This window comes from Bombyx mandarina, chromosome 22, assembly GCF_030267445.1.
Source record: "Bombyx mandarina strain Sakado chromosome 22, ASM3026744v2".
Taxonomy (NCBI): domain Eukaryota; kingdom Metazoa; phylum Arthropoda; class Insecta; order Lepidoptera; family Bombycidae; genus Bombyx; species Bombyx mandarina.
The window spans coordinates 3,019,044-3,031,597 of NC_143228.1; the positions used below are offsets into that span (position 1 = coordinate 3,019,044).

General features: G+C 36.1%; 1 protein-coding gene and 1 non-coding gene across 2 annotated transcripts in view; one reads left to right on the plus strand and one right to left on the minus strand.

Annotated features, from left to right (window-relative positions):
- Positions 1 to 12,554, minus strand: part of spz5 (spatzle 5 Toll-1 receptor) — a 39,747-nt gene that overhangs the window by 10,827 nt on the left and 16,366 nt on the right. The gene's annotated exons all lie outside the window — the stretch shown is intronic.
- LOC114241096 (U6 spliceosomal RNA) lies at positions 8,793 to 8,899 on the plus strand. Its single transcript, XR_003624557.2, has one exon. It is a non-coding gene; the product is annotated as a U6 spliceosomal RNA (small nuclear RNA).

A 12,554-nucleotide genomic window follows, 5' to 3' on the forward strand; every position in this document is an offset into this window, starting at 1 on the left:
AGCTTCTAACCCGGATCTTCTCGCCGGATCTTCTCAGCGGGTCGCGATTACTTTCTGGTGGTAGATACTGCCCTAGCTTTAGCTAGTGTTGGCAAATTCTCTCAGATTGAGCCCGCGAGCTCATCTGCCCGTCCGCGAGAAGATGGAATATGGAAAATGGAATTTAAGATGGAATAGCTTCTAGTTACCAGCGAATAGGTAGGGACAAAATTCATCGTACTACTGAATCTAACGAATGTTTTTTAAGACACCAGGGGAACAGTTATTTCATTATGAAACCTTATTCAAATTATCGGGTCATGAGCATTGAAACCCATACCCATTGCCCAGAAGTTTGTATTGTTTGTATTGTACGCTACCTATTTCTAAGTTAGACTTTAGATTTTGATTAGATTTGGTATAAAAGAAAGTAATCTCAATTTTTTCCTGGTTTAAACTTAATACCGAATGAACATGATGAATGAATATTATCGTATTTTTTATTAAGAAAGTGTTTGGAATGACGGACAATTTTTTTGAAGCCGTTGTAAATCTAAGGCTTTATACATAATAAATATGAGATATATTCGATATGTCTTAACGAGTAACTTCCGGTATGAACGAATAACGCCGTGTGACAAAAAAATATAATAATAATCCGTCTACATTTTTTTAAATCGGTAAACTCTGGTGATAAGGTACAAATCGTAAGCTCGCGCTGGTAGGTGCCCCGTGCGTATCTTTGCCGTCATGCCGTCTTGTGTTTTGAAAGGTGGGGTGACTATTACATAATACAAGCGAGATGTAGATATCGCTAAGCTGTTAACGTCGTTCGTGTTATTAACGTCAACAGACTCCGGGAACCACTCAACACCAGGTGTAACGAAGAATAGTTCTTCGAAAAACGTTCCCACAAAACGAACCAAAAAAGTTCCATCATAATCCCATCGTTACAACTAACACTTAAACAAATTGCTTGTGATTTTACACAATAAATGTAACATTTCATCACAAGTGCATTAATTCGACTAATTGGGACCGCATCAATAACACAATGCCGTGTCGAATCATTAGTGGAGCAAGGTCGTTTTTGACAAATCCGTCAAACACAATACGCATTGTCGCTCAGGCACTCCTGAGGACAACACGCTGCATTATAACACAATGACGTCTAATTTGACACATTAGATTGTCTCATGATCTCGGAAGAAGACACGGCCTAGACCCAGATAAACACAAACACATTTCATCTCAAGCATAGTTTGTATAAATAAATAAAATTTCTCTTTCGTTTTTTTTCCATTTGCAACTATACTAGTTGATAAGACCCTCCAACCAATAATTTTTGCTGGTGGTAGGACCTCTTGTGAGTCCGCACGGGTAGGTACCAGCACCCCGGCTATTTCTGCCGTGAAGCAGTTATGCGTTTCGGTTTGAAGGGTGGGGCAGCCGTTGCAACTATACTGAGACCTTAGAATTTATATCTCGAGGTGGGTGCCGCATTTGCGTTGTGGATGTCTATGGGCTCCAGTAACCACTTAACACATCTAAGCAATAAAAAAAAAGTGTCAGTCGGGGACTGAGTATGCTGGTATAATAGAGAACGCTACGCTCCGGGGAATCTCTTGGTTATCTTTTTCCACATCCACGGGAAACGATGGGATAGTGTTATGCTAGGCTAACATGTTGCTGGTGAGACTATGATAACATTACCATGCGGAGCCAAAGTCTCTATAAGAACATATGTCATACATGGATGTATGGACTTATGATTAACTTTGTATATTTTTCAATATCTCGTTTGGTGAATCTTTATCGTCAATTCAGCATTCGTGTAAATAATATTGTAAACTGAAGTGTTTCAAAACATATTGTGGGATATAGATACCAATGCCGTCTTTACGCGTAATTCACAATCTTCAGTGTTGCAATAGATTCTTTCTTTGAATAGCAGAGAACTGTATCAGAAAATTTTACTTTTTTATTTAAAAACGTGTGTTTTCACCACTAGTTTAAACCTCATTTTAACTACAAAAAAGTCTCGTTTGCTTCCGATCATAAAGCTATAAAAATCTTTTTCTCTTACTGTATTATCGTTATAACAAATGTAATAGCTAACTTCCTTACAAAATTCTTTACCTTTCATACAAAGTATGTTACGATATGCCGTAACAATATCGTAAGAAACGTAGTTTTACAACTTCCGATTTTTCGCCGACAATAAGATTACAATCGAGATGTAACATAGTTTCCTATACATCGATGTGAATGAAATCGTTATTAAGGCTCGCTGTTTATATTAAAGTAACAACTAAACACACGTAATCGTCATAAATTCAACATTTTCAAAATATTATAAAAATTTAGAATAAATGAACGAAATGTATCTGTTAGTAGAATTAGTAAAATATATAAATCTCTATCGGTGTGTGTAAACAGATAAAACAATTTTGGTATTATAATACAATATCATTTATTTACTTTTATGCTAGCGATGGCAAACGGTCGCAAAATAACACACAAAAGAGGGGAATTACGAATTCTAAAAGGCAATTTTACGATATATCAGCAGGTTACAGAAAACAAACAAAAAACTTAAATATTGTCTAAGGAAATGGTTTGAGATAATCTCTTCAAAGCATTCTATCATCCTTTATTATATATTTTTATTATAGACTAGATGATTTTTACATAAAAAATTAAAGCTTTTTGATCGTGCGCCGATAATGGCTATTCTTCTCTAAGAACATGTTTTCGTTATTATTATGACATTGTGGTGTTTTTAAATTTACTCCCCAATAGTAATAGGTTTTAATAATAAGCTTACGTCGAGATATTAACATACGCTTTTTACCCGCTGAGTAATTTTGAAAGCAACCGCTTTGTTTATTAAATTAAATAATCGACATAGAAAATGAATATATTTAAATGCTCCAATATATTCAAAAGCATTTCAAAGCTATCACTAAAAACCCTAGTTTGTGGTCGGAATTTTCATATAAGAAAACCCTTGTTATGCAGCATATCGTCGCTGTCAAACCAAAATCTGCTATGTGCAAAAGCAGTTCAGTCCGGTTTGAGCCCCGTGAGCTCACCTACACACGTTAGAGCGAAGCTGAAATAGCCTCTCAAGGCTAGCAGCATAGGTAGGGAAAAAAAAGAAGCAAAAACTCTATTTTGAATTAACGAGTAATAACATTTTCGTATAAAATTTTAAATGAAGGTGAATTATTAAGAACTATATCAAATCAAAGCTATAGATAAATATTAAAGCTATAGACACATAACAGTTTTTTTTATATGGTAAATAGGGCTGTGAACTATACGAAAAAGTCAAAAAGTCAAAATCTCAAATTGTGCACATAGCAGATTTTGGTTTCACAACGACGATATATAGGATTATAGATACGCTACATAGATACAAATGACAATAACAGATGATATCTAGTGACGTCAGTATTTGTTGCTTATGAAACATTGAACGCAACATGAAGAAGCTAAGCGCTGCAGCTATTACTCTAGATACCTATTTATTGTTGGTTCTAAATGTCGTTGAGAAATCATCAAGACCGGAATTGAGACTTGATTTTAGTTCAGACGTATTTTAACAGGATTTACTTAGCTATATACATTTTAAAACCGTGCACTGATCTGTTTTTTTTTATTACCCTTGTAGGCAGACGAGCACACAGCCCACCTGCTGGTGAGTGGTTACCGTCGCCCATGGACTTCAGCAATGCCAGGGGCCAGCGCCAAGCCGCTGCCTACCGCTTTTTTATTGCTTGGGCGTACGAGCTGACGTTCCACTTGATGTTAAGTGATTACTGGACCCGAAGGAAGTTAACCACGTAAATGTCGTCACCAATATTGAGACATGAACCCTAAGCCTCAGTTTTATTTATACAATGGCTGCTTAATTCGTACCGTAGGAAATGAGAGCACATTAATTCTTCGCGTCAAAATTTTCCGTCGCAGTGCGGACTTTACGATACGCCAGATAATCAATGTAAGTGTGGAGTTATATCGTGACTAATAATAGAAAGTTTAAGCATAAACATCGTCGAATAGTGAACTTGACAAGTTTCTTGGAAGTAAACGAAGGCCAATCGCAATCGAGTTGACTAAATCTCAAGTTACATTGTAAATCTCTATCTCACATCGATTTGCGGTTTGTAACTACAATTAAAGTTCAAATCGATATTACCGATGTCGTTAAAATTATAAAGAGGTATAATACTATTTCAATTTGAAGAATTAAAAAAAAAAAGTTCTTTTTGGAATCCTTTCGTATACTGTTTGGGCTAATTTAAAAACAATAGCAATCCGTTTGTCAAAAAAAAAAAATTATATTTGCAGCCAGTTACGAAGAAAAGAAAATTAACGCAAATGTCTCAGAAATTTTTCGACATCGAACAAAATATCTATGAAGCCGTGCTGTAATGTAAATAAGATTTGATTTCTTACATTCGGCTTTCTTCGGCGGCTTTTAAATCATCGATGCATTATAAACGGGTATCATTAATAATGAATGAATTTATCATTAATAATGACTTTATGCTTTGAATACGAAGACCTTCTTTTGAGGAGATCAATCCTCGTTTAGTTTACGTAACTATACAAGGACTCGTTAAGTATTCCAGTGTTGTTGAAGATGTTATCTCATCGATTTCACTCGCTGTTACTGCTTTTTATAGTTTAAGGGAAGCTTTCTAAGCAACATTTCTTGATTCTTTAATGTGTTTTTTTTTCTCGAATCTTCACTAGTCTAAATAAATAGAATGCATCAATTGTTAGGCTTGATGCTAAAAACCTTTTCCTTATAATGTAAATAAATAAAAAATGTTCGTTTTCAACACAGAATTTCATACACAAAATATTATTATAATAATAATTTCTTTCGGTAGATTGAACGAAAATTATTCTTCGTTGCTTTCTTCACTTCTGAAAAATTATAATGATTGGAACTTAAAACTGGAAGATTATTTTTAGTTTTTTTTTTGGATCGTTCTAATCAATTTTTAACGATATACTGAATACACGGAACATATAAAATTAACTAGATTTTTTTTATAGTTTGGTCCTTAAAACCCTTGAAATGAGAACGACAGAAGCGGCGGGATCGTTTTCTTTACACTATAACCTATCTAAAATAACAGGCGCTGTGTAAAACAGGAAGCCATAATTTTTTTTGCTTAGATGATTTGTTGCACGATTAAACTTACAAACAAAAAAATGAATCTACGAATCTAAAATTTGCTTCTAGAAAACGTACAAACTGTCGGGTATTCAATTCTTTCCCTGGCGAGAAGTTATCAGGCATAACAGATTTTTCTCGTACCTATTCGCTGGTAGCGTAAAAGGCCATTCCAGCACCCAACATCCTGTGTGTTATGTGAGCTCACGGTCTCAACCTGAGAGAATTTGCTAACACTGGCCACTGGAAAGAGCACCACTGGATACCTGGTTACTGGATGCCACTGGATCGAAATCAACCCCCCGAGAAGATCCGGCGAGAAATTCAGTAGGAAAATTATGGCGGAAAGCTCAAGTAAGTCTTTTAAAGTACGGCATTTTTCCTTTTGTAATATTAGTTGGTCTTTCCCCTGTAGTTATTTTCAAGCTTACAGCTTATCAGCGAATTAATTTGGTTAGTTTTTCCAGTTTCCCTTCCTAAGTCCCAATTTGTTTATCACTCTTACATTGTTATGTGCATTAGTAGTGTATCTTTATCTTAGAGAGCTTATGTTAAGAACAGTACATTTAGTACTGCATAAATTCAGTTTAAGTTTATACCATTCGATGACATACTTCACCTTAATGAAAGTATATATTCCAATTTTTTTTTCCTACCTAAACTGATAGCGTTGAGAGGCTATGCGTCGCCTTAACTAGTAGGTGAGCTCACGGGGCTCAAACCTGACGACGTTGCTAACACGAACCCTAGCAAGAGCCGTGCTTCGCAGAATCTACCACCGGATCGGAAACGCGACCCACTAGGAAGATCCGGCGAGAAACTCAGTGGGCTGAGGGTTAATTTAGGACGATGAGCGATGCTTGAGGTGCCTAGAAGCACCGTTACTGGATCGGGAGGATCCGAAATGACGTGTTTGGTGCGACGTCGACTGCTTTCCATTCTGTCCGCAAGATCGGGTATGTAGTTACCGGCGGCCACGATAAGAGGGTTCTCGTGTCGTGCCGCTTTATCGAAGTGGATATTCCAATATCAACTAAGCTTCGAGTTACGCGACACGAGAAAAATACTTCCGAATGCAAACTGGTTCAATCAATCGTGTAGTAATTATTCCGGCACCGCCCGTGGCTCGTGCAAAAATAATGACAATCTAACCACGCCTTGTCGCGCGAAGTATCGTGACACGCTATTAATACATATAACTCAAACAAAGCGAAAGTTCGCGACAGGCTCAAGGATACTCACGAACAATAACGCTTCCGACTCGACTCTGTATCTACAGAGTGGTTTGAATATAAACGTTTCAGTAATAACAGAATATCGCGTAAGTTGTTCTCATGGTAGTTTATTGGATGACAGTACCGTTTCGTTACCATTTCTCACGGTAAATTAATATTTTATCAAAAAAATTATGGTACTAATAACAAAGATATGCTAAAAAATATACAAAAATAATTTCAAATGTCTTCTAAGAAATAATAGTGGGCGGTTAAAATTGTTTCAAATAAAATGTAAAAACAAATATAAAATTTCATTGTGGAATTTAATAAATAATAATAATATCATTTAATAATAATAAAAGCCTAACAATAAAAAAATAAATAAAAAAACAACTTTATAAACATAAAAAACTCGGATGTGGAAATACACAAAGTATTTTTGATTATTCCACCATGACAAATTCATAGATAGTAAAAACAATTGTTGATAGAAACGCAAATTAATTAAGTATACGTGACCTTCGTAACAAATTGACGGTTCCTTGTTATTTATTGACAGCCTTTGTTTATTGGCGACAAGAATGAATATACTATATATCTAATTTTTTTTATCATATTAACATATAGCTACTTGGGCGTCGATGACTGTGCAAAAACATTAATAATTAATCTATTAGAAATCTAAATTAGTTTTGGGTTGTGCAGGATTTTTTTGGATTCCATTGTATAGGTATTAATAGCTGTTAGGAGATTTGACAAAATAAATGTTAGTACCTACTCGTAAATTTTAAGTGTAAATATTTGAAATTTAAATCGGTGTAGTCTTAAGGATAAAACTCCTGGGGTACTTTTTTATTTTTTTAATGCTTAGATGGGTAGACGAGCTCACAGCCCACCTGGTGTTAAGTGGTTACTGGAGCCCATAGACATCTACAACGTAAATGCAGCACCCACCTTGAGATATCTATAGTAGATAGTTCTAAGGTCTCAGTATAATTACAACGGCTGCCCCACCCTTCAAACTGACGCATTGCTGCTTCACGGTAGAAATAGGCCGGGGTGATGGTACCTACCCGTGCGGACTCACAAGAGGTCCTACCACCAGTAAGTATCAGTACTTGTACCAAGTGATGCGACTATTCCAGTGTTAGGCGTTCCGCAGAAAGGTACAATTTTTTCTGAGGAAGCATGTACTTTTTCCTTCCCTATTTGCTGGTAGCCTAAAGGGCTATTTTCCAGCTACAGCTACAGGACGGAAGTATATAAGTATGGAGCATAGATTAACAAAATACTCCGATACCTTTGTCGTTCGCGTCGTCATTAACAAGTTTAAACTTTCCGCGTTATAATTTCCTATTCATCAAACACAAATTGAGCAACGCCAATTAATAATAATAGGAGATTAGACAAAATAAAATTTAACTTAACAAAATAGTTCACGTAATGTGACTGTAAAAAAAACTACCCATATCGTTTTTTTTTATTTCAAATTCAATGAAATTACACTTACTGAATATTTTCACATGCACATTTGATTTGCAATTCTATTTTTTCCGTACGATAAATAATTCAGTTCTATATCATTTTAACAGTTCCACATGGGTTTGTCTACTCATAAGCGAAAAACATATTTCTATCTCACTCTTACGAAAATGTAAAAACCTAACATAAAATATTAACAACATTTTATGTTTTCTTAAACATACAGCACTTGTTTGTGTGGTTGAATGTGCAGCCTCGCTCTAGTTGCATTTATTTAGTGGACAATAGATCGTTGTTTATTTAATAAAAATATTTATGCAGCCCAAGACTGCCGCGCCATTGTAGGGTAACCACCATTCATACACATATACAACAAGGATAACTTCTAAGCAGGAATAGGAATTTTAATCATTCTAGGACAATGTGGTAGTTAGTTTTTTGAATATAGGAAAAAAAAAGGGTTTTTGATGGTGCTTGAAATCAGTTTAAATTGAATGCGTTGGTGATTGGTGGAGCTGATGTTAAGTGGTCAGCGAAACCTCTAGGAGATGATCCTTGAGATATAAGGTTGAAGACTCAATGGCATTGCGTGTAGGTATTGGTGATGTATTATTATATTTACAAATTAGTAGTCACTATCTTAATGATTATTAAAATTAAACGCCTAAGATGGGCAGGACGTAGATACATAGTAAAAATGGGAGAGATCTGAAAGCTGAAACAATTACTATACGGTAAACTGACTGACCGTAGAAGTCGCGGCAGACCCAAACTCAGATGACTGGTTGACGTTCAGCTGGACTTTAAAAGAATTGGTATTGAATACTGGAAAAAGAAACCACGAATAGAGGGAATCTCGAGAAACATATTGGACCAGTCTAAGGCTCACCTTGGGCTGTAAAGCCTATGTAACGATGTCGGTACTTGCTTCGGTAAGACGTATACTGGAATTGGAACGATACAGAGAAGATTAGCATGGACCCTACGCTAATATGACACGGAAAATCGTGAAGCGTTCTAAATTTTTTAGGTCACTGAGTTTCTCGTCGAATCTTAGTGGCTCGCGATTCCGATCCGGCAGTAGATTCTGCGAAGCACTGCTCATACTATGGCTGGTGTTAGCCACTTTTCTCAACTTGAGCGCATAAGCTCACCTACCCGTAAGGAACAAAGCTGGAATAGCCCTTTAGTGATAAGGCAAGAAAAAAAATTATGATGAAGATACCGTTTTACCCGCTAATAGCTAATCGATTTGTTGATTAGTCATTTGTTAACACGTACTAAATTTAGTTTACTCCTTAGTTTGTTTAACGGAGATAAAAACAAAGAAAATTTTGGCCACTTTACATTCAACGTACGTGTTTATTCATGCGTGTTTAACTAAATTTCAAAAAGGTGAAATTGCCACAACAGCGTCGCGTTGGCTCGTTGCAAAATATCCTCTGTGACACCCATTGTGTTGTTTGTGGGTTTTTATTTAACATTAGACATTTCATTTACGCAACGAAAGCGTTAGTTGCATTTTTTCTCTATGCGCTTATTATTATCTCAAGTGCAAGTCATGTAGAGAATTATCGATGAGATATAAAAGTAAAAGAAACTTATTATAAATGAGTCAGGCCAAAATTTTACTCATTGTAGAACATTTTCTGAGCTCACACGGGTAGGTACCACCATCTTGATTATTTCTGCCGTGAACCAGTAATGCGTTTGGGGGGTGCGGCAGCTGTTGTACTGTTAAAACTGAGACCATAGAACTCTAGTTTTGAGGTGGGTGGCGGTATAAACATTCTAAATGTCTATGGGCCCGGAATCGAAATTCTAAGCAATAAAAAAATAGGCTATTGAGTGGTAGTGACTATGACACTAGCCACCAGTGGGGCATGCGTACTTGTCCGCCTTCAAAGGTAATAAAAAAAGGTATTACGAAATAATTAGCAAACCAAATTATTTTTTTTGTACATAAAAAATTCGTGTGCCTCGCCTAATTAATTCTTGATAGGAAACACCCGTATCGACGATTTGAATCTGAATACATGTCTTAATTGTAATTACATATACAATTCCTTATCTGATCTTATGTCCGTTTGATTGTGGACTGCTGGTCAGCTCTAGGAAATCCGTTTGTTGGAATTCATGATTTATTGTTTGAATTATTGTATCACCTAATTAACTGACGAGAGGTTTCGTAAGGATGTGTAAAAAATTGTGATCGTTTTCGGCGGATTTTATAACGAAAACAGTTTATACAAAAAAAAAAGATTAGACTGTAAACAGATAATCCTCGAACGTTGTAATTAAAATCGGAAACCTGTCGAACATTGTCGGTGGCAGGGGACGGGCTTAAGCGAAAATGACCCAATCAATTACGGCAACACAAATAAGCGGAAACATTTTTTTGGAAATTTCTAACCTAAAAAATAAACGGAAAATTCATCAATAATAATTTGTGTGGGTTGAATCCCTCTTGTCCGACTGCATCCGATACGGAATGTTAAATGACAATGACCTTGAGGTGCGCTTTCTTCACATGTGAGTTAGCACACCGCGCACCGCCGCGACCGCCACCGCATCGCGTGATGCAACAGAACGAGCTCACAACATAAAGGTATCACTTGCCGAGATCAGCTTTGACATTTTATTTTACGATGCGATACAGTTTAGAGTATTTATTATGTTCCAAATATAATGGTTAGTGGACATTTTTGGTTTTGGCTTGGATGTTTTTTTTTAATGATTGAATCATTACTGGTTGCCCGGAGGCCTTTCCAGTTTCACCAGGACAAGTGGGCGAGCGAAGGCTTGGCCAAGAGGAGTGCGTTTTGCTAACAGCTGCCTAAGCGCCTCCGAAGGAGACCTTACAACTCAAGAGCAGCTATTTCGCGAATAAATCTACTACCGGATCGCAATCGCGACCCGCTGAGAAGATCCGGCGAGAAACTCAGTGAGCTGATGTATGGATTAGGTTGTACAGCGAACTCTTTGTCGAGTTCGACAAGCACGGTTTCCGGGGTCGCTAAGCTTGCTATTAGTATTAGAGCTGAAGGCGTCTAAGGCAAAGGTTATAGGATTTGAGGGATAAAGACGTGTCTAGGGCGTCGACGGTGACTGGCTCCTGCATGGCTTGGATGTGCACATGATTACAGATTATTGAAAGCTGTTATCGGAATACAGGGACAATTGCCGTCACTCAAGTAATCAACGAGGCACTCTACATTTTTCATGATGTTTGTAGGCAGATAAGCATATAAACCACATGATGGTGGGTGGTTAGCGTAGTTTATGAGTATCAGCAATTCAAGTGACATAGCCAAGCTACTACCTACCGATCATGTGATATCATACCTACCTTTGAAATCGGAATGCACGATCGATTTTTGTTGGGACAGTACGCACAGCAAAATGATTATACAAAAACAAAAGTAGTAAGCGGCGGCGGCGTGTAATATTTATTTTAATTACACATGCGAAGTCAGGCCTGTATTTTGCTTAAAAAAATAAAGATTGTGAATCGCAATATAGGCTACGTTTTATATTTAATGTTCACCTTCTACGATATTTTATTTTTATTGCTTAGATGGGTGGACGAGCTCACAGCCCACCTGGTGTTAAGTGGGTACTGGAGCCCATAGACATCTGCAACGTAAATGCGCCACCCACCTTCAGATATAAGTTCTAAGAAATTTTCAAACTTTTTAATAGTTGACGAAAACAATTCGTATATTTTCAATTCGACATAATTTGAGGTTCTTGTTAAATCTGATCATAGTTTCGCATTCATAAAGCCGGCAAGATTTGCTTCACTAAAAAGTGCGAAGATAATTAAGCAATTTATGTGATAACGACAATGACTCGATGTTTATGACTTAATACACTAAAAAGATTAAAAATTTCATGCTGTATAATTTACTAATCAAACCCGGCCCGCTTTATTGGCCGATCTTTGATGTGACTTTAATCCGATCGTCATAAAACTAGAGAATTTATTTATTTATATATAGTTATATTATATAATTGGAAGAATCTGAAGATTTCACGAAAATTTCACAGAATTCGGTCCAAGTGTTTCAGAATCTATAAAGAACTTACGTATGTCCATAATAGGCTTTAAACATACATAATATATAATAATATACACTAGTGGTCCCGCTGTAGTCGAAATCCGACTATAATTAATTGAAATTATAAGTTTGAACATTATTAAGGTTCTATTGTCAAAGAGACAAAGACTATTATATTTCTATAATCACAGATTTCGCCAAGACTACACTATACAAATAAAATTAAAATATTAAGTAACTTATTCTCAATTTGACCACAGACTCTAAACAATAACAAAAGTTTGACAGTAATCAAATAGTATGTAAGAGTATATGCGAGTGTGTCAAATACATGGTAGAGTGTGTGATGTTTTTTTTATTAATTTAATGTATCAATAATTTATAATTTAAAAAAAAAGATTAGCATTGTGCAATTCTTCTCTATATTCTCTATAAGTGTGGAAAATTTCATACTCCTCCGTCCGTGGAATTTTCGTAAAAAGGGATACAAAGTTTTTGGTTCACGTATTAATATATACCTAGATAATATAGGATAAAATCGCGTGCCATTTAATTTAAAAAAGTTTGAGTACCGCCGCTCAAGAACGTTTTGTACTTGAAATTTGTGTCTTTAAAGCCTTC